The sequence below is a fragment of the Loxodonta africana genome, chromosome Y (assembly GCF_030014295.1).
Source record: "Loxodonta africana isolate mLoxAfr1 chromosome Y, mLoxAfr1.hap2, whole genome shotgun sequence".
NCBI classification, from domain to species: domain Eukaryota; kingdom Metazoa; phylum Chordata; class Mammalia; order Proboscidea; family Elephantidae; genus Loxodonta; species Loxodonta africana.
The window spans coordinates 24,815,160-24,835,060 of record NC_087370.1 but is presented as its reverse complement, the minus strand read 5'-3'; the positions used below and the strand labels follow the sequence as shown (position 1 = coordinate 24,835,060).

At 44.1% G+C, this 19,901-nt stretch overlaps 1 long non-coding RNA gene across 1 annotated transcript; it reads right to left on the bottom strand.

Annotated features, from left to right (window-relative positions):
• Nucleotides 1-9,028: 9,028 nt before the first annotated feature.
• Nucleotides 9,029-17,194, bottom strand: LOC135229051 (uncharacterized). Its single transcript, XR_010319862.1, has 3 exons — nt 17,096-17,194; nt 15,343-15,500; nt 9,029-11,749 (listed from the first exon to the last, which is right to left on the bottom strand). It is a non-coding gene; the product is annotated as an uncharacterized LOC135229051 (long non-coding RNA).
• Between the last annotated feature and the right edge of the window lie 2,707 nt (nt 17,195-19,901).

Genomic DNA, 19,901 nt, shown 5'->3' with positions numbered 1-19,901 from the left:
GGCTTTCCCACATTCCGTACATTCATAACGCCTCACTCCATGGTGAATATTTTTATGCCTACTGAGGGCCGAGGAAAAACTAAAGGCTTTCCCACATTGCGTACATTCATAAGGTTTCTCTCCACTGTGAGTTCTTTTATGTTTAGTGAGTCCAGAGGAACGAATAAAGGCTTTCCCACATTCCTTACATTCATGAGGCCTCTCTCCACTGTGAGCTCTCGTATGTGAAGCGAGCTGGGAGGAAAAAATAAAGGCTTTCCCACATTCCTTACATTCATAAGGTTTCTCTCCACTGTGAGTTCTTTTATGTTTATTAAGGAATGAGCGACAAGTAAAGGCTTTCCCACATTCCGTACATTCATAAGGTTTCTCTCCACTGTGAGTTCTCTTATGTGAAGTGAGGCTGGAGGAACGAAGAAAGGCTTTCCCACATTCCTTACATTCATAAGGTTTCTCTCCACTGTGAGCTCTTTTATGTTTACGAACGGATGGGCGACAAGTAAAGGCTTTCCCACATTCCGTACATTCATAAGGTTTCTCTCCACTGTGAGTTCTTTTATGCGCAGTGAGGTTGGAGGAACAACTAAAGGCTTTCCCACATTCCTTACATTCATAAGGTTTCTCTCCACTGTGAGTTCTTTTATGTTTAGTGAGGTCGGAGGGATGAATAAAGGCTTTCCCACATTCCTTACATTCATGAGGCCTCTCTCCACTGTGAGCTCTTGTATGTGAAGCGAGCTGGGAGGAAAAAATAAAGGCTTTCCCACATTCCTTACATTCATAAGGTTTCTCTCCACTGTGAGTTCTTTTATGTTTATTAAGGGATGAGCGATGAGTAAAGGCTTTCCCACATTCCGTACATTCATAAGGTTTCTCTCCACTGTGAGTTATTTTATGTGAAGTGAGGCTGGAGGAACGAAGAAAGGCTTTCCCACATTCCTTACATTCATGAGGTTTCTCTCCACTGTGAGCTCTTTTATGTTTACGAAGGGATGGGCGACAAGTAAAGGCTTTCCCACATTCCGTACATTCATAAGGTTTCTCTCCACTGTGAGTTCTTTTATGCGCAGTGAGGTTGGAGGAACAACTAAAGGCTTTCCCACATTCCTCACATTCATAAGGCTTATCTCTGTCAGGACATTTTTTAGGTAAAATGAGGGATGAAGGACTATAGATTTGACAATATTTTTGACATGCATGTTTATGACCACTCACACATGTCCAAAGTGATGACAAACTACAGAAACCTTTCCCACATTTGTTACATTCACAACATTTCTCACCAGTGAGTGTTGGCACAGGACTCTTAAGGGTTGGCATACAAACTAAGTCCTTCCCACGTACCTTACACTTATCGGGTTTCTTTCCATGAGGAACTCTCAAAGGAGTAGTTAGGTGAGAGGAACAGCTGCAGGATTCTCCACATTCCTTACACTGAGAGGCACTGCATCTGGTGGAAGATCTGAAATGATGGTTATATGGTGAGTGATCCATGAAGATCTTAACACACTCAGAGTATTCAAAAGAGTTTACTTCTGGAGGGTTTCTTTGGAGCACAGTAAGATCTGGAATCCAGCTGAAGATTTTCCAAGACTGAGTGCCCTCATTACTTTCATGCAGGTTCTCTACTGTATGACTGCTGTTAAAAAATAGGGTGCATGGTGTTGGAAATAAATGTGTTCCCATTTCACCGTTACCAAACATAGTGAAGCTGCTTGGTTTTTGCCTGACTTATCTCAGGTTTCCTAGGTTAAATCATCTAGCAGAGACACGACCATTACTGTCACTGAATTTCTAAAATATGAGGCTTTCTGATAATTGTGTCCAAACAAAATATGTTTCAAATACCCTGTATCTCACTCATCTATTTGAATATGCTATATTATGAAAACTCCCAAAATGCATACTTTCCCATCTATGTTCATATACATAGACACCTGTATGTGTACACCTTCTCCTCATTTATCAACATGACTAGGTTCAAAAGACCAGGTTGTTGTGCAATTTTGGCATTACGTGAAAATGGAAGATGACGTTAGATGAGAAAATAAAGGATGACAACATCATTACGTAACTGCCAAATTACATCATTACATAGCTAACAGACCAGTGAGAATCGTGGCCTGGTCACTCTGACACATAATCTTAACCATCACAGCCAGCAATACTTATGCCTTGCATCTCAGCATTCATTACTGCCAAATGTCCATCTTCAATGCTCAAAATAGTCGGATAGTAGACTTTTTACCATTGTCAAATATGCAAAATGCTGGGTAAAGAGACAGTCAAAACTGAGGAGAATCTGTACATATTAGTACATTTCAAGATTTCAAAATGGTTTGTAACAGTTTAGGAATTGCCTACATAAACAAAGGCAGCATATACTTTGCACAGAAACAGAATCAGTTGCCTGTTCAATTTTCACATGAGTAGGAGAAAAACAGCAGTGCCCAACTCCGAGATGGCAGCCAAGTGTGTCACTTTGAATGTGTATCACTTTCCAATGTCCTGACAATAATCCCCTCTCCCACATGGATCCCAAAACTCTCAGGGTCCTGATGCAGGAAATTGGATTATTGGCAAGACTGGGGAGACTAACACATATTCAAAGTAGCGCAAATAGCCTCCATCCTTAAGCAGGGCACCGCTGATTGTTTCCTACTCCAGTCAAAATCTAACAGGAAATAGATCTGGTTTCTATGCAACGCATACGCTGCCCCTCGTTTATGCTGGCAAGTACTGAACATTCACAAACCGGCTGAAAGTGCTAATGCACCTGCGTAAACATGTATGTCTATACGTTAATGTCAGGACACTTTTGGTCTTTCTCCTGAGGCACTGTTTTCTCTTGTTTGAATGACACTCACCTCAAATGTCTCCCCTGGTTTTCAGAGTGACCTATATTGCCATGCCACGTCCAGATTTCTCCTAATGTGGACATCCGGGGATTATTCTTAATGTATCGCATCATTGTACATTCACTGGATATGGATAACTTTTCTCCACCGATAAGGTTTTGGGAGACTAACCCAAATATTCAAGTTGAGGTTCACAATATGAAATAAAAAAGAAAGGAGTCACTGGGGAAAAAGGCTGCCATGAGCAAAGAAAGACTTAGCCACATCTCACTGTTTGAGCATGTTCGCAATGGTTAAAGAACAATTTACTAGGGAATAATTCCATGAGGATTGAGAGTGATGGTGACATAAATAGGTGCAGTTACGAGCACTGAAAACAAAAATATTGGACACAATGCGCAATGTAACATTAAAGAAGAACAGTCTCTCTGTGACCATAGTTCTGACAGGACTGCTAAAGTCAGAAAAGTAAGTTCGGGTATCTGTGAAGTAGTGTCCACAACCCAAAAGAGAATTTTTCTGGCTGACTAATTGAAATGTAATTCCATTCATATACGGCTGGTCTTTCCAAAAATTCTTGCTTTCCTGGTGCTTCCTGACACAGGGGCCCTGGATGGGGCCTATCCTCACTGTACTCAGATCTTTCCTTTTTGTCTCTGAGAAATCAAATGGGTATAGCTCACATGGTGCTAATGGAGAAATGCACATCATAAGGGAAGACAGTGAAGAGCAATGAACATTTCCTCGACACTGAGACAATACTTTCCTCTTCAGGATCTCTGATGATAAACGGGTCTGACTTTATATACAGCAAAATAATCATCTTCAACTTGTAATAAATACTGTAAAACTCTCTACAAGGTCCCAAACCACCTACATCTCAATGTCCCATAGTGACCCTGAAGCCAATGCTTACAACACTTAGAAAGCCTCTGGGCTTGTAATCACAGGAGAAATGAAAACTCACGTTAGTACATAAAGAGCTTTACAGGGAATTCAGGATATATCGGGCCCATAGACCAAGGGACCACATCTGATTTACTTAACAATTTATTCCCATTCCTCGGCCCAAATTCTGGAGTGAAGTCAACGAGTCAAATATTTTTATTTGCTAAAGAAAGAAATAAAAAAAGAAAAGATGCCCTTCTTACCTACTGAGGTCAGGTTTCTGAAGGTTTCCATCATCACATCTCTATAGAGTTTCCTCTCAGCAACATCCAGCAATGCCCACTCTTCCTGGCTAAAGACCACAGCCACGTCCTCAATGACCACTGAGTCCTAAAACATTCCATACGTCATGGATCAGCAAGGTACCATGTACTCCAATGTGTTCAAGAATGAAGGGTATGGCTGACAGCCATGGGGAACTAAGAATTCAAAGGGATTTGACACAAAGCTCTGCATTGTACCAAGGTTTATCTTTGGGTAGTCATCAGTCTCTTCCCTTCACTAACTACATTCACTTCCTCACTGATTGAATCCTGTCTCATATACTTTCAAGAAACAGAAATAATCTCTCCACAGTTTGACTGCAGCCCACTGCAGTCTCATTCCTCTTTATGGTCTAAAACAGAAAACATAGCGGAATTTAAAGAAATACTCTCATGCAGACCATCACTTCCTTGTGATAAAACAATTACACTTCCTTCCATAAGACCCAGCAGAACATTCAACAAAACATAAAGCAAAGGGTAAAGGCAGGGTTGAAGTATTAACAAGTGGGAAACAGTGCAGAATGGCGTTTTTTCATTTTGCCCTTCACAGCCAAGGGACCACTAAGGCCTGAAAAAACAAACTGGCAAACCAAGACCCTGAGCTGCTCATATGTTCTTGAACTCTAGGAGATTAGAAGGTGACAGGTTCACCTATATAAAAAAGAATGATTTTGGAGAATTATGAATTTTTACATGTCAGTCACCTAGTTTTCAAAAACTCAGGTGTTCTGTCTGTCATCTGTCCTTTTTAGAAACAGGAAAAGGTAATAGAAGAGATCAAATGAGACAGGAAACAGAAGAATCCAGATCGCCACACAATTCTCAAATGTTGAGACCTGATGTAACTGTACATCAATTATTAGTTACTGCTCCCCTCAACAAATTCATACATTCCAACATAAAATAGAGTCTAATGTTATAAGTTGTTGTCAAGTGCCACTGAGTCATTTCCAACTCCTAGCAACCCTACGTACAAAAGGACAAAACGCTGCCTGGTCCTGTGTCACCCCCACAGTCATCGTTATGCTTGATCCCATTGTTACAGCAGCTCTGTCAATCCATCTCGTTGACGGTCTTCCTCTTTTTTGCTCACCCTCTACTTCACCAAGCAGGATGTCCTTCTTCACAGACTGATTCTATAATTCAAATTTATGCACCAACCACTAAGGTGAAGAAATTGAAGATTTTTATCCATTTCTGTATTCTCAACTTGATCAAAACTGCAGTCAGGATGCATTGATAATTACTGGTTGACTGGAATGAGAAAGTTGGAAACAAAGAAGAATCGGTAGTTGGAAAATATGGCCTTGGTGACAGAAACGATGCCGGAGGTTGCATGATTGAATTTTGCAAGACAGTGTGGCATTGGCAAAAGAAAAGGCAAATAGATAAATGGAACAGAAGAGAGAGCTCAGAAATAGACACAAATAGAGTCTTCTGATCTTTGAATAAGTACCAAAAGCAATTGAAAGGAGAAAGACTAGCCTTTTCAATAAATGTGCTACACTTGTACAACCTCTAGTAAAAAAAGGGAATCCAGATGGAGATCTTACACCTTTTACAAACATCAACTCAAAATGGATCAAAAACCTAAATGCCAATGTAAAACTATAAAACTCCAAGAAGACAACATAAAAGAAAACCTACGTGATCTCCGGGTTTGGGGACAATTTTTTAGATACAACATAAAGTACTAGCCATGATGGAAACACATAAATTGGACTTGGTTAAAATTAAAAAATGTTTTATTACCTACTTATTTACAACAAAATGGTTTTTTGAAAAAGGAAAAACTTCTGGTCTGCAAAACACAGTGTTAAGAGAATGAAGATAGGCCAAAACCTAGGAGATAATCTTTCCCAAACACATAGATGATAAACGATTGATATTCAAAAAAGGATCCTGAGTAGGGCAAACAGTTCATGCTCAGTTGCTAATGTAAAAGTTTACAGTTCAAACCTACCCACCGGAACCATGATATAAAGTCATGGTGATCTACTTCTGTAAAAATTACAGGCAAGAAAGTCCTGCCCTGTAATCCACAGAGTGGACATTACTTGGAATTGATTCAATGGCAAAGGGTTTGGTTTTCCTTTTTTTTTTTTTTAATTCAAAATATATAAAGAACTCTTAAAACTTAACAAGAACCACCCCCAAAAAGAAAACAAATTAGAAAACGAGCAAAAGATCTGAACAAATAGCTGACAAACAGGTGTATGAAAAGATGTTCAACATCATGTATCAGTAACAAACTGCAACCTACAATAAAAAAATACCACTACATATTGATTAGAATGGCTAAACTCCCCACCAGTGACAACACCAGGATGCGGGGCAACAGGAACTCTAAGTCACTGCTGTTTCGAATGCAAAACGGTACACCCCGTTTGGCAGTTTTTTACAAAATTGAATCTCCCCTTACCACATGATCCAGCAATTTCACTCCTTCATACTTATCCAAAGGAGCTGAAAACCTTTGTCCAGAGAAAAATCTGCAACGAATATTTCTAACAGTTTCATTCATCCTTGTCAAAAGCTGGAGGCAATCAAGAGGCCCTTCAGTGGGTGAATAAATAGATAAGCAAAGTGTGGTGCAACTACACCCCAGAATATTACTCAGCAAGAAAATGAAGTGAGCTATCAAAAGTCATGTAAAAGATTTGGTGAGTAGCGTTTGGCATCTTAAAGGCTTTTCGGTGGCAATCTAAAAAACACAACTATCGGTCTCTTCCAGTCAGCAGCAAAGGAGAGGGGAAAAAACAAAAGACCCAAGGGAACAATTAGTCCAAAGGGCTAATGGACCTCATGAACCACAGACCACATGCCTCGGAGACCAGAGAGCTAGATGGTGCCGGGCTACCCCTACGGACAGTTCTGACTGGGATTACAACAGAGTGGGAGAAAAATGTAGAACAAATGGTCAAATTCACAAAAAAGACCTGACTTACTGGTCCGACAGAGACTGGAGGAACCTGAGACTATGGCCCCCAAACACCCTTTTCACTCACACTTGAAGCCATTCCCAAAGTTTACCTTCAGCCAAAGATCAGGCAGGCTTATAAGATGAACAATAACACACGTGAGGAACATGCTTCTTAAATCCATCAAACATATGGAGATCAAATAGACAACACCTGCCCAGAAACAAAGACAAGAGAGTGGGAGGGGACAGGAAAGCTGGACGAATGGACACGGTGGCCCTGGTGTGGAAAGGGAAAGGGAGAGAATGCTGACACAATGTGGGATTGCAGCCAACACCATGAAAAACATCTGTGTATACATTTTTGAATAAGAAACTAATTTGCTCTGTAAACTTTCACCTAAATCACAAGAAAAAAAAAATCATGTAAAGACACAGCAGAACCTTAAACGAATATTGCTCAGTAAAAGAGACTACTCTGAAAAAACTACATACTGTAAGATTCCAACTCTGTAAGATTTTAGAAAAGGGAAAAGGATACAGACAGTAAAAAGACAAGCGGCTGCCAGGTTAAAGGGTAGAGGGGAAAAGATGCGTAAAAGTGGAGCATAAGGGACTTTTAAGGAAGAGAAAATATTCCACATGATATCAGAACGGTGGATACATTGATATTACGCATTTGTCAAATCCCATATAGCGTACAATACAAAGAGCGTACCCTAATGTAAACTATGTTTTTTTGCTGATTATACGGTACCCATGTTGCTTCAGCAATTGTAACAAATTTCGCATACTAATACTAGATGCTGTAATACGGAAAACTGAAGTGGAGGGACAGGAGGAAGTAGAGGTACATGGGAACTTTGTATTTTCCACTTGATTCTTCTGTTAATCTAAATCAGCTCTAAAACAGAAAATCTATTTATTAGAAAACAAAAATGAATAACGGAAAATAACATAAGCTAAAATTTGTCAGTCTTCTCTGTAATTGGGATATATAACTGAAAAACTCAAAGACCTCCCTATTCTAACAGTTAGAGACTCAGCAATCAACAATAGGACGTTACATCACAGGAACATGGAAAGGTGATTAGTCCAGTGGAAAAATGAAAGGTAGAGCAGGATCCAGAGTACCTGCAGCGCTGACAATGCAAGCAGCGGCACTAAGGAGGCGGTTCAGACTGGGCTTCACTGAAAATAAACACCTGAGCTAAGACTCAAGGGATAGGAAGCAACGATCCAAGAAATCTGAGAAGACATTGTTCCAGAAAGAAAGAACAGCCAGAGCACAGGCCAGAAGGTGGGAAGGTATCTGAATGTTTTAAGACCGAAACGCCACCAAGTTTGGAGCAGAATGAGAGTAATGTTAGAGGAAAGGGGACAAGCGACTGAGGTCAAGGGACCTATCACATTCTAGGGAACCTGTTGGCAACTGAAAAGACTAGGGCTTTTTAATCTGATGGAAATGCAGAGTGATTTAACAATCCTGAGTGGAAGAGGAAACCAATAGAACAGCTTATAAAGAACTGGTGTGTAGGGGACTAATATAATAGAAAGATATGCTATAAAGTTACGGGCATGAACAGATAAGAAATGATGATGCCTGAGACTGGAGCTGTGGCTGGAAAAATGGCAAGTGCGAGGGATGGCCCTAGACTTTCAAGGTAGAGGTAAGAGAATTTCCTGACGCACTGAACACTGAAGTGTAAAAGAAATAGAGGACAAAGATGAGTCCAAGATTTTTTCCTTTGAAAACCAGAAGGATGGTGTCATGGACCGAACTGTGTCCCTCTCTGATCCCCAAGAAAAATATATGCATTGCACAGCCTAACCCTATACCTATATTGTAAAGCTCAACACCGTCAGTCAGAACAAGGCCAGGAGCCGACTATGGGGCAGATCAACAACTGCTCATATGCAAGCCAAGATGTAGCTGAAAAATATTAGAACGACTCCACGAGAGCCAAAGTATGACCTTGAGTAAATCCCACCCGAATTTAGAGACCATCTCAAGAATATAGTCAATGCACTGAGCATTAAAGACCACAGACCAGACGAGCTGTGAATGACATCAAGAACATCATACACGAAGAAAGCAAGAGATCATTGAAAAGATAGAAAAGACCAAAACGGATGTCAGAAGAGACTCTGAAAGTTACTCTTGAACAAACAATAGTTAAAGCGGATGTCAGAAGAGACTCTGAAAGTTACTCTTGAACAAACAATAGTTAAAGCGGATGTCAGAAGAGACTCTGAAAGTTACTCTTGAACAAACAATAGTTAAAGCAAATGGAAGAAATGATGAAAGAAAAGAGCGCAACAGAAGATTTCAGTGGGCAGCTCCAGAAGACAAAGTATTACAACGAATGTCCAAAGACCTGGAGTTTGAAAACGAAAAGGGAAGGGCATGCTTGACAGTTCTCAAGCTGAAAGAACTGAAGAAAAAATTCAAGCCTCGAGCTGCAATACTGAAGGACCCTACAGGGAAAATATCGAATCATGCAGGAAGCATCAAAAGAAGATTAAAGGAAAACACGGTAAGTGTACCAAAAAGAACTGGTCGACATTCAATCATTTCAGGAGTTAGCATAGGATCAAGAACCAATGGTACCGAAGGAAGAAGTCCAAGCTGCACCGAAAGAACTGGCGAAATACAGCCATCCAGAAATTGATGGAATACCCATTGAGGTGTTTCAACCAACAGATGCAGCGCTGGAAGCGCTCACTCGTCTATGCCAAGAAGTTTGGAAGACCGTTTCCTGACCAAGCAACTGGAAGAGATCCCTATTCAGGCCTATTCCAAAGACAGGTGATAAAACAGAATGTGGAAATTATCGAACAACATCCTTCATACCACATGCAAGAAAATTTTGTGAAGATCATTCAAAAGCAGTTGCAGCAGTACTTCAACAGGGAACTGCCAGAAATGTAAGCCAGATTCAGAAGACCACATGGAACAAGAGATATCACAGCTGCTGTCTGAAAGCAGAGAATACCAGAAAGATGTTTACCTGTGTTTCACTGACTATGCAAAAGCATTCGACTATATGGAACATAAAAATGATGGATAACATTACGAAGAATGGGAATTCCAGAACACTTAACTGTGCTCCCGTAGAAACCGCACACAGACCAAGAGGCAGTCGTTCAAACAGAACAAGGGAATACCGTAGTTTTAAAGTCAGGAAAGGTGTGTGTCAGGTGTGTTCTATCTTTTCACCATACTTACCCAAACTGTACGCTGAGCAAATAACCAGAGAATCTGGACGATATGAAACAGAACACAGCATCAGGATTAGAGGAAGACTGAAAAACCACCTGGGCAATGCAGATAACACAATCTTGCTTACTGAAACTAAGAAGAGAAGTTGAAGCATTTTCTGATGAAGATCAGACTATAACCTTCAGAACAGATTACAAGTCACTGAAGAACACAGACACAGTAATAACAGAAAGCTCAAAAGAGGCAAAACTAAACAACACAGAGTTTACGGATTCAGACCTCGGTGGTAAAGCTATGATACTGGGAATAATATCAGTAATGGTCATAAACTTATAAAAATAGATGATAACAATCTATAGGCAGGAAATGAGAACTTTCTGCAGATTTAAGTAAGCTTTAGAGAAACTTTTACGTAAGTTAAAAATATGCATTCCTTTGTGTTTAAGAAGTTTATATCCATTAAATTGAAAAATTCTCAGTAGAAACACAACTAGTGATCTAGAAATTTTCATCCACTGGAAACTGTAAATCCAAGAATTTAAACACACACATCTCTTCTGCTTAGAGAATACTTTATTTTAGATTCTAATTTAAGACTAGGGAGAACATCAACAATCATAGGGATTACACACAGCTCGAGTCACAGGTGGGAGGACGAGGACCAAGACTGCGGAGTCATGCTTTCCACATACCTGAAAGCCTCAAGGCAAAAGCCTTCCCCAGTGGGGGTAAAAATGGGCTTGGAGAACGCAGACAGGATCCAGCTGGACTCACTGTCCCCAGCTTCATGCCTTTTTGTGACATCAGGAGAGCACCACCAACACCCAGGACCCCATAAACACTCAGGGCCTTCCCTACGAACTCTCCTCTCCTTTTCTAACCCATAAAACAGTGTCACAGCTGCAGGTGTAGTTTCAGAACGGCACTGAAAATGTTTCAGTGCCTGGGGGGAGTCAAGAACATTGGTCAGAGAGACAGGACAAGGATGGCTCTGGATGGCGGGGCCCAGCCTCCACAGCCAGAGATGCTCCATCTTCAGGCTCTGGTCAGGAGACTTTGTCATTCAACACAGAGCACAAAGTCCCGGGGTGAAGATGTTAACACCCCAGGGTGGCAGCTCTGAGAGTCACATAAGGAAGGTCACTGCAGGCATCTAAATCCTGAAAAGCCACATGTGTATAGGGGAAGGGCCCAGTGACAGAGAAGCAGGGCCTCATGGTGCCTCCTGGGCCTCAGTCCCTCCGCCTCCTCTGCTACCTTTTCTCTTCATTGAGGAACCACAGCCCCGCAGCACACAGCTGCTCCCCCAACAATTCAGATCCAGCCTCACCCACTTATGCTAAGGATAACCCAGTTCTCCACAGAACTCACCATTTCCTTCTCCAGTTTCTGCAAGTCTAAGGGAATGTCGTCTCTGAGCCCAAGAAGCCACTTCCAGGAAGAGGGACAGGACTGGAAGCAGAGGCCTGGGCAATTTGGAGGCAGATGAATAATGCTTGGTCCACACACCAGTCTGAGCACTTGAAATCCTTCCCTGTGATTGAGGAATGTGCAAGATAGTCACCTGAGGTCCCCAGCTGCCTGGACTGGACTAGTTCTCCCTGCACCACACCTGAGGCCTGAAATGGAAGAAGGATAGGAAGGAAACAGTGTGGAGGAAGCAGGGAGTCACAGGCCTTTGGCCTCCTCCCAGGCTCAGGGCAATGCTTCACCCTGAGGGCCTTTACACTGAAGGCAGAACAGGCTCCAGCCCCCCAAACACACACCTGCATTCTTCAGGCAGCTCCATGGGCCTCTCCTTTCTGCAACAAGATCACACATGGAGGAATTTACCTCTCCCAGAGCATGAGGAGCAACCAGGCCTGGCCAGGCTGCAAAACTTGAACCTGATTTCCTCCAGGGAGTTAGGGCTCCAATGTTGAAGTTGTGAGTTCACCTATCTACCTCTGTCCCTTACAGATCAACACAGGCACCGTCATTTGGAATCAATGTGGGTGAACCGTCAGGATGAAGTTTTCAGCTGTGGTCAATGAACTTATCTAAGTTCATTCATTATTAATTATGTGCAGTTAACACTCTTTTATTATGCTTTGAAATCTTTTTTTCATTTACAGCACTCTAACATGTAATAGGTAGTTTTCCCGTTGCTTTGCAATGAACATTTCTTTCTTCCCCTTGAGTTTTTTCCCCCTCTCCTTCATTCTCAAACCATGACACCACCAGTCCCTAAACATCTGAGAAATCAGGGAAGGTTGCTAAATATTTGTCTTTCAACCTTATACTAAATCAATCAGAAAATCACTGAGTTTTCTCTATGGAGCCCTCCCCTGTCTCTGTTCCCATTGCTTTCCACCTTGCTCCCCGCCCAGCTGACTGCTATTCTTTCGTTTCTTGGTCTCAGAGTCAACGTTCTCTCTCTCACATGATCTTTATGCCAGTGTCTCCCCTTTAAGCATGATCCTTACTTTTATTATTTCCTCTAACAGCACTAATTTTAATTCACATCCTTATTCCTAGCCTTATACCCAGCACAGACTATAAGATTGTTGAGTTTGTAGACTCTTGCATCCCACACCAGAACTGCTGAATCAAAATCCACATTTTAGCAACATCCCCAGAGTTACCCACACTGTTTTAATTATCTAGTGCTCCTATAACAGAAACACTACAAGCGGATGGCTGTAACAAACAAATTGATTTTCTCACAGTCTAGAAGGCTAGGAGACCAAATTCACAGCACCACCTTCAGGGGAAGGCTTTCTCTCTATCAGTACGGGGAAGGTTCTTATCATCCATCTTCCCCTACTCTAGGAGCTTCTCAGTGCGGGGACCCCAGATCCAAAGGACATGCTGTGCTCCTGATGCTTCTTTCTTGGTGGTATGAGGTCTCTCTGTCACTCTGCTGGCTTCTTTTACATCCCTAGAGAGACTGACTCAAGATATAACCTAATCTTGTAGATTGAGTTCTGCCTAGTTAACATAACTGCCTCTGAACAAAAAAACAAACCCAGGGCCCTCAAGTCGATTCCAACCATATAGGACAGAGTAGAACTGCCCCGTAGAGTTTCCAAGGAGTGCCTGGCGGATTCGAACTGCCAACCCTTTCATTAGCAGCCGCAGCAGTTAACCACTAAGCCACCAGGGTTTCCTAACTGCCTCTAATTCTCCTTTATTAACATAAAAAATGTAAGACTTAAAACACATCCGAAAACCACTTCAGAGGATAAAATGGTGGCCAATCACACAATACTGGGAATCAGGGCTTAGACAAGTTGACACACATTTCTGGGGGCCACAATTCAATCCATAACACACATAGACATTCAAGTCACTAACTGATCTATAGCCTGTAAGTCAAGGATGAGCAGTCCAACATCGGACGCCCTGTGAACCATCTACATCTACATTACATCACCACACTATCTTCCTGATGGAAACCCTGGTGTCACAGTAGTTAAGAGCTATCGCTGCTAACCAGAAGGTGGGCAGTTTGAACCCACCAGGCATACCTTGGAAACCCTGTGGGCAGTTATAACCTGTCTTACAGGGTCACTAGGAGTCGAAATGGACTTGACAGCAATGGGTTTTTTTTTTTTTTAATCTTCCTGATCCACAACCCATCTTCATGTCTAGGCCTCCTCTGTCTTCCCTAACTTGTTCATAACAAGCTCCTGCCTGAGTCACTCAATCATGGTTGTCACTTCCAAATCCTATTTGTAGCACAGGAACTGCTGAGTGCCAGTCAGTGGCTGAGACTTTGCCTACAAAGAGCCCAAAGTAGTCAGCTGGCTTCGAAACAGCCTGCTGTCACTTTCTTTACTCCGATGTCCAACCACCTTGTTTCCTCTGCTTCAATCATCTCCGACTTTCATCACCGAATGGATACTGGGTTCTCTGTTGCCTCAGGAATTTCAACACTCATTTTTCCCAGCTGAAATACTCTTTCCACCCCCACCCGTAAAACATGCTATGAGCCCTACACAATCATGCATGTAGCCAAATAAAACTAATTTTTTTTAATCTTCACTTCAATAATTTTCCTTTTCATGCTGTCCAATCTCTCAGTTTAGGTCCTTTTAGTACAAGTACCGCATGTCCCTGGTTTTTCACTACGTATTTGGAAACCCTGGTGGCACAGTGGTTAAGTGTTACGACTGCTAACCAAAAGAGTGACAGTTCAAATCCACCAGGTGCTCCTTGGAAACTCTGTTGGACAGTTGTACCCTGTTCCATAGGGTTGCTACGAGTTGGAATTGACTTGACAGCAATGGCTTTTTTCTCTTTTTCTTTTTATGGCTTATCACACTGACACACAGAAATTATCACCTGTTGTATATACTTATGAGCAGCACTATCCAGGAGAACTTGCTGTGAAGACAGCCATGTTCTGTTTCTGCACAGTCTAACATGGTAGCCTCCAGCCCACGTGCCTACTTAGCACTGAACATATGACTAATACGATTAAGGAACTGAACATCTTCTTTTAGTTGTAATTTGTTTTAATTGAAATAGCAACCTCTGGCTACCAACCACAGCTCTCGTGGACTCACCTCATTTCCACAGCCACACCAATTCCCTCCCCCTCTTCCTCCCCTGCCCCTGAAACCCTTGCCTTTTTCTCAGAAACTGCATGAATAAAGAAAGGCCACTTGACATAACCTGGTACATAAAAGCAATAACCTCCCTGACTCAAAGGAGTCAGTCCTTTGGAGACACTTAGTCTCCCAGCTGACTCCTGTCACTTGACTCAGGCAAAAGAAATCTTGCTGAAGGTAAAGTTCGTCTTTAAAGTGTATTCTTACTCGAGGAAAAAACAAGAACCTTTTGTGTGAAATTGACAACTGGTACCAACAAGGCACGTGTAGGGAAGCTTCCCGCGTTCTTAGGACGACCTACTCAGAACAAAAATGCTATTAAAAGACCGGAAAAGAACCGAAGGGCTGCACAACAAAACTGAGGCCAAACACTGAGAAGCCCGAGGTCGGGTACCCGCATCCGGCTCAGACATCTGCCCCCGTCCCGCTGTTCCTGTGCACAGGATTCCCCACAAACTTCCTGAATACCTATAACTTCCTTATTCCGTCACCCCATAAACATGCAGCGCACCCCTCAAGCAGGGAGCCTCACCTGAGGAAATGTTTCCCGGGTCCCCGCCTGCGGACTCCCAATAAACGTTGCGTTAGATTTCCCAAACGCCAGAGTCTTGCTCAACCGGCTTTCCCTGCCCCCGTCACGACCCCCATTCTGCCCGCTCACAGGACGTCACATCTGGCCGCAGCTGGACCCTAAAGACACACAAAAGAGAACCGGAGGGCGGCGGTGGGGGTGGGGCACGGAGACGCACGGAGCGACCCCGGCGCCCGGGAGCCCCGGGACCCTGCATGTCTCCCCGCTGCCTGAGCGCCACATGTCTGAGCGGCTCCCTCCACCTCACCTGTCCAAGCACGGAAACACTCAGGGAGCGAACACCGCCACCCGGGAGGCCTGGGATCCTGCTTGTCTCCCCTTCCCCTCCCCCTTTGTCTTGATAACACTAAGCTTGTTTTGAGCAGGAAGTCGCAGCAGGCAGTGGCTGGGTCCACTGACTAGCCCTAGTTACACCTTGAAGCACACTCAGATCGAAATCACATCCTTCACCTGACCCTCCCCCCACCCCATTATAGGCAGGGGAGGGCTAAAGGCGGCAGATTCTAGGTACCAAACCCAACCCCTGAGGCCACAGGAAACAAAAAGCTCCCCAGCTTCCCTAGTCAGCCAGCCCGTGGCCATAAGGTCCCTAGGCCCCAGGCACTCCTTGTATGTGCAGACAAAAAACCTGCCACTTTCTGTTTCCCGTGCAATCAGTGTCCATCTTCTTTCAATCGGCTAATAAGACAGGACAAGAACCTGAGTGGTTAGGTTACACTTCAATTCCCAGTACCCAATCGACCACAGACTACACACCCAGGGTGTGTGATACCTATAAATCATTCGTCGCCTGCATTAAGACTGTTCAGCAACGTCACATTTTATACTGGACCAACTAGGCCTGGCTGTACGGTTTCTCACACAATCGTGATGAAAATTTCTGCCTTAATGCCCAAGAAATTCCTCGAAAGGTGCCTGTATTAAATGTTTTCCTCCTGAAACTGGGACAAACGTGCTCCTAAACGTACATACTATTTCCAAGTCATGTTTGTTGAGTGTTCATCAGTCCTAAATACATATACCCATCAAAGGAGGTAGTTATATTCCTCACCACAATCTTCATTTCCCCAGGACCGCTAATACTCAACAAAAGTCCTGCCTGATGAAGCACAGAAAAGAAAGAGGAGCCGTTTCGGGCAGGGAGACTGTGATCACTATGCCCCTTGAAGTAAGAACAGATTTGCATTTGAATTCAGACACTGCCACTTAGCAGATATTTGTCTACGGGCAAGGTATTAAATTTCTCCGAGATTATTCGACTTCTGTAAAACGTTACAAATCGTCGCTCCCTGACAGTGGTGTTTGGAGGCTCAAAGGAGGTGCCTTAGACAAAGTTCTTCACCCCGTGCCCAGCCCTCCGGAAACACCTCAGTAAACGGTAAATACACAGACGGGCCGGCGGTGACTGAGGGCTGAGGAGCTGCTCGAGGTGACCCCGCACCTGTGTCTGCACCCCACGTAGGGACACGCCATTCAGACGCCGGGAGCGACCCGAGCACCCAGGAGGCCCGGGATCCTGCATGTCTCCCCGCTCCCTGAGCACAAGTGTGCGCGGCTCCCATAGCGCCCACCACCTCACCTGTCCACGCACCGACACACACAGGGAGCGACCCCGGCGCCCGGGAGGCCCTGCACCCTGCATGTCTCCCAGCTCCCTGAGCACCACAGGTGTAAGCGGCTCCCACCACCTCACCTGTCCACGCACCGACACACGCAGGTCCCACCTCCGCGGCCTCCAGGAACCAACTGCCGCCACACAGACCTCACACCGGAGAGCGAGGGTCAGGACCTTGGCCGCCCTCTTCCGCTTCCGGTTTTCGGGACTGTCGGTGCGTACGTCAGTGCTTCCGTGCGGGAACCCAGAGCGCTCCAAATAGGGACCGTGGGGTTCAGTGGTTCCCCTTGGTATTTGGGATGTGACCAGGGTTGTCCTTATTTCCTCTACGGAGAAAAGGCTGGGTTTCCTTAAATGTATACCTGAGCTGTAACGTGGATTTCAGTAATCAGAGATACCCTTGGGGGAACAGAGGATGTCAGTATTTGCATATTTGGCCATTTGAAAAAGTCTTCCCATATTCTGTATGAGACACGGAAGAAAAAGGGCCTGTGCCCCTAGGCAAGGTACCCTGCAACACCTGCAACTTGCAAGCTACTTACAAAAATTATGTGCTTGGCTAATGACGCAAAACCCCCATCCTGGAATGTGCGATAAGGAAAGAAGGAGCAATATACTTCCTTGTAAGATGTTTTTCAGAAGCACTGACCGGATCAGGTCCCTGGAGCACGCATAGACATCCACAAGGTGACCGACGGATGACTTCTGCCTGATGCAAGTACTCGCGACAGGAATCGAACCAGCACCATGGGAGGGACTGCGCAGGTGCGACACCCCATAATAAGTCCTGCCACCCAGTCCCAGGATGGTTCCATCTTAGATTCCAGATGGGCATGGAGTCTAATTTAGAATGCACCGCCATTCTGAGAAGTACCCGCCCCTTGAAAGAAACCTGCTAAATAAATATTCGTCACCGTATTATCCTCGCCAAACCTATATAAGCCCCAGAAAAAATCCTTTGTTCGGGGGAACAGAGGCTAGTGTTGCCCAGTCCCTCTCTGTTCCCTGCTCTTGATCTTTTGTTCCTGTGGAACCTCTGAGCCTCTCCTGGTCATCCTTGGTGAGTTTTAGGCAAGAACCGAGGCAGGGCATAGCTCCAAGCTGGGAGCCTTGACCTGCAACACGTAGAGAATTACTTCCATTGCTCCTCATAAATGTTTCCCAATCTTTAGGATTGGTGAAGTCTCTAGTTTGGCCTCTATTTCATGGTTTGTTGTCTCTTGCGTATCCAGTACCTTTCCTTAGGAGCAGCATACAGACTGTGCACACCCAGTCTGACCTCCCTAAGTGCTGAGGAACCTGGGAGGAGGAGTTTTCCAGGGTGAGAGGCAGGGAGATACCAGTCATAGGTAAAAGGTGAAGTATCTTTGAAAATGACAATTACAAACTGTATACTTTTGTCTCATATACACACATAATAAAGTGCACGATGTATATTAATCTTAGTGTATGTCTTAGTTATCTAATTCTGCTATAACACAAAAACCACACGTAGATGGTGTCTTAGTCACCTAGTGCTGCTGTAACAGAAATACCACAAGTGGATGGTGTCTTAGTCACCTAGTGCTGTTGTAACAGAAATACCACAGTGGATGGTGTCTTAGTCACCTAGTGCTGCCGTAACAGAAATACCACAGTGGATGGTGTCTCAGTCACCTAGTGCTGCCGTAACAGAAATACCACAGTGGATGGTGTCTCACTCACCTACTGCTGCTGTAACAGAAATACCACAGTGGATGGTGTCTCACTCACCTAGTGCTGCTGTAACAGAAATACCACAGCGGATGGTGTCTTAGTCACCTAGTGCTGCTGTAACAGAAATACCACAGTAGATGGTGTCTCACTCACCTACTGCTGCTGTAACAGAAATACCACAGTGGATGGTGTCTCACTCACCTAGTGCTGCTGTAACAGAAATACCACAGCGGATGGTGTCTTAGTCACCTAGTGCTGCCGTAACAGAAATACCACAGTGGATGGTGTCTCAGTCACCTAGTGCTGCCGTAACAGAAATACCACAGTGGATGGTGTCTCACTCACCTACTGCTGCTGTAACAGAAATACCACAGTGGATGGTGTCTCACTCACCTAGTGCTGCTGTAACAGAAATACCACAGCGGATGGTGTCTTAGTCACCTAGTGCTGCTGTAACAGAAATACCACAGTAGATGGTGTCTCACTCACCTAGTGCTGCTGTAACAGAAATACCGGAGTGGATGCTGTCTCAGTCTCCTAGTGCTGCCATAACAGAAATACCACAAGTGGATGGTGTCTCAGTCACCTAGTGCTGCTGTAACAGAAATACCACAGTGGATGGTGTCTCAGTCACCTAGTGCTGCTGTAACAGAAATACCACAGTGGATGGTGTCTCAGTCACCTAGTGCTGCTGTAACAGAAATACCACAGTGGATGGTGTCTCAGTCACCTAGTGCTGCTGTAACAGAAATACCACAGTGGATGGTGTCTCAGTCACCTAGTGCTGCTGTAACAGAAATAACACAGTGGACGGTGTCTCAGTCACCTAGTGCTGCCGTAACAGAAATACCACAGTGGATGGTGTCTCAGTCACCTAGTGCTGCTGTAACAGAAATACCACAAGTGGATGGCTTTAACAAAGAGAAGTTTATTTTCTCATAGTCTGGAAGTCTAAAAGTCTGAATTCAGGGCACCAGCTCCAGGCGAAGGCTTTACTCTCTGCCAGCTCTGGAGGAAAGTCCTTGTCATCAGTCTTCCCTTAGACTAGGAGCATCTCAGCACAGAAACCTCAGGTCCAAAAGACATGCTCTGCTCCTGGCACTGCTTTCTTGGTGATATGAGGGCCCCAACTCTCTGCCTGCTTCCTTCCCTTTTATCTCTTGAGGGATAAAAAGTGGTGCAGGCCACA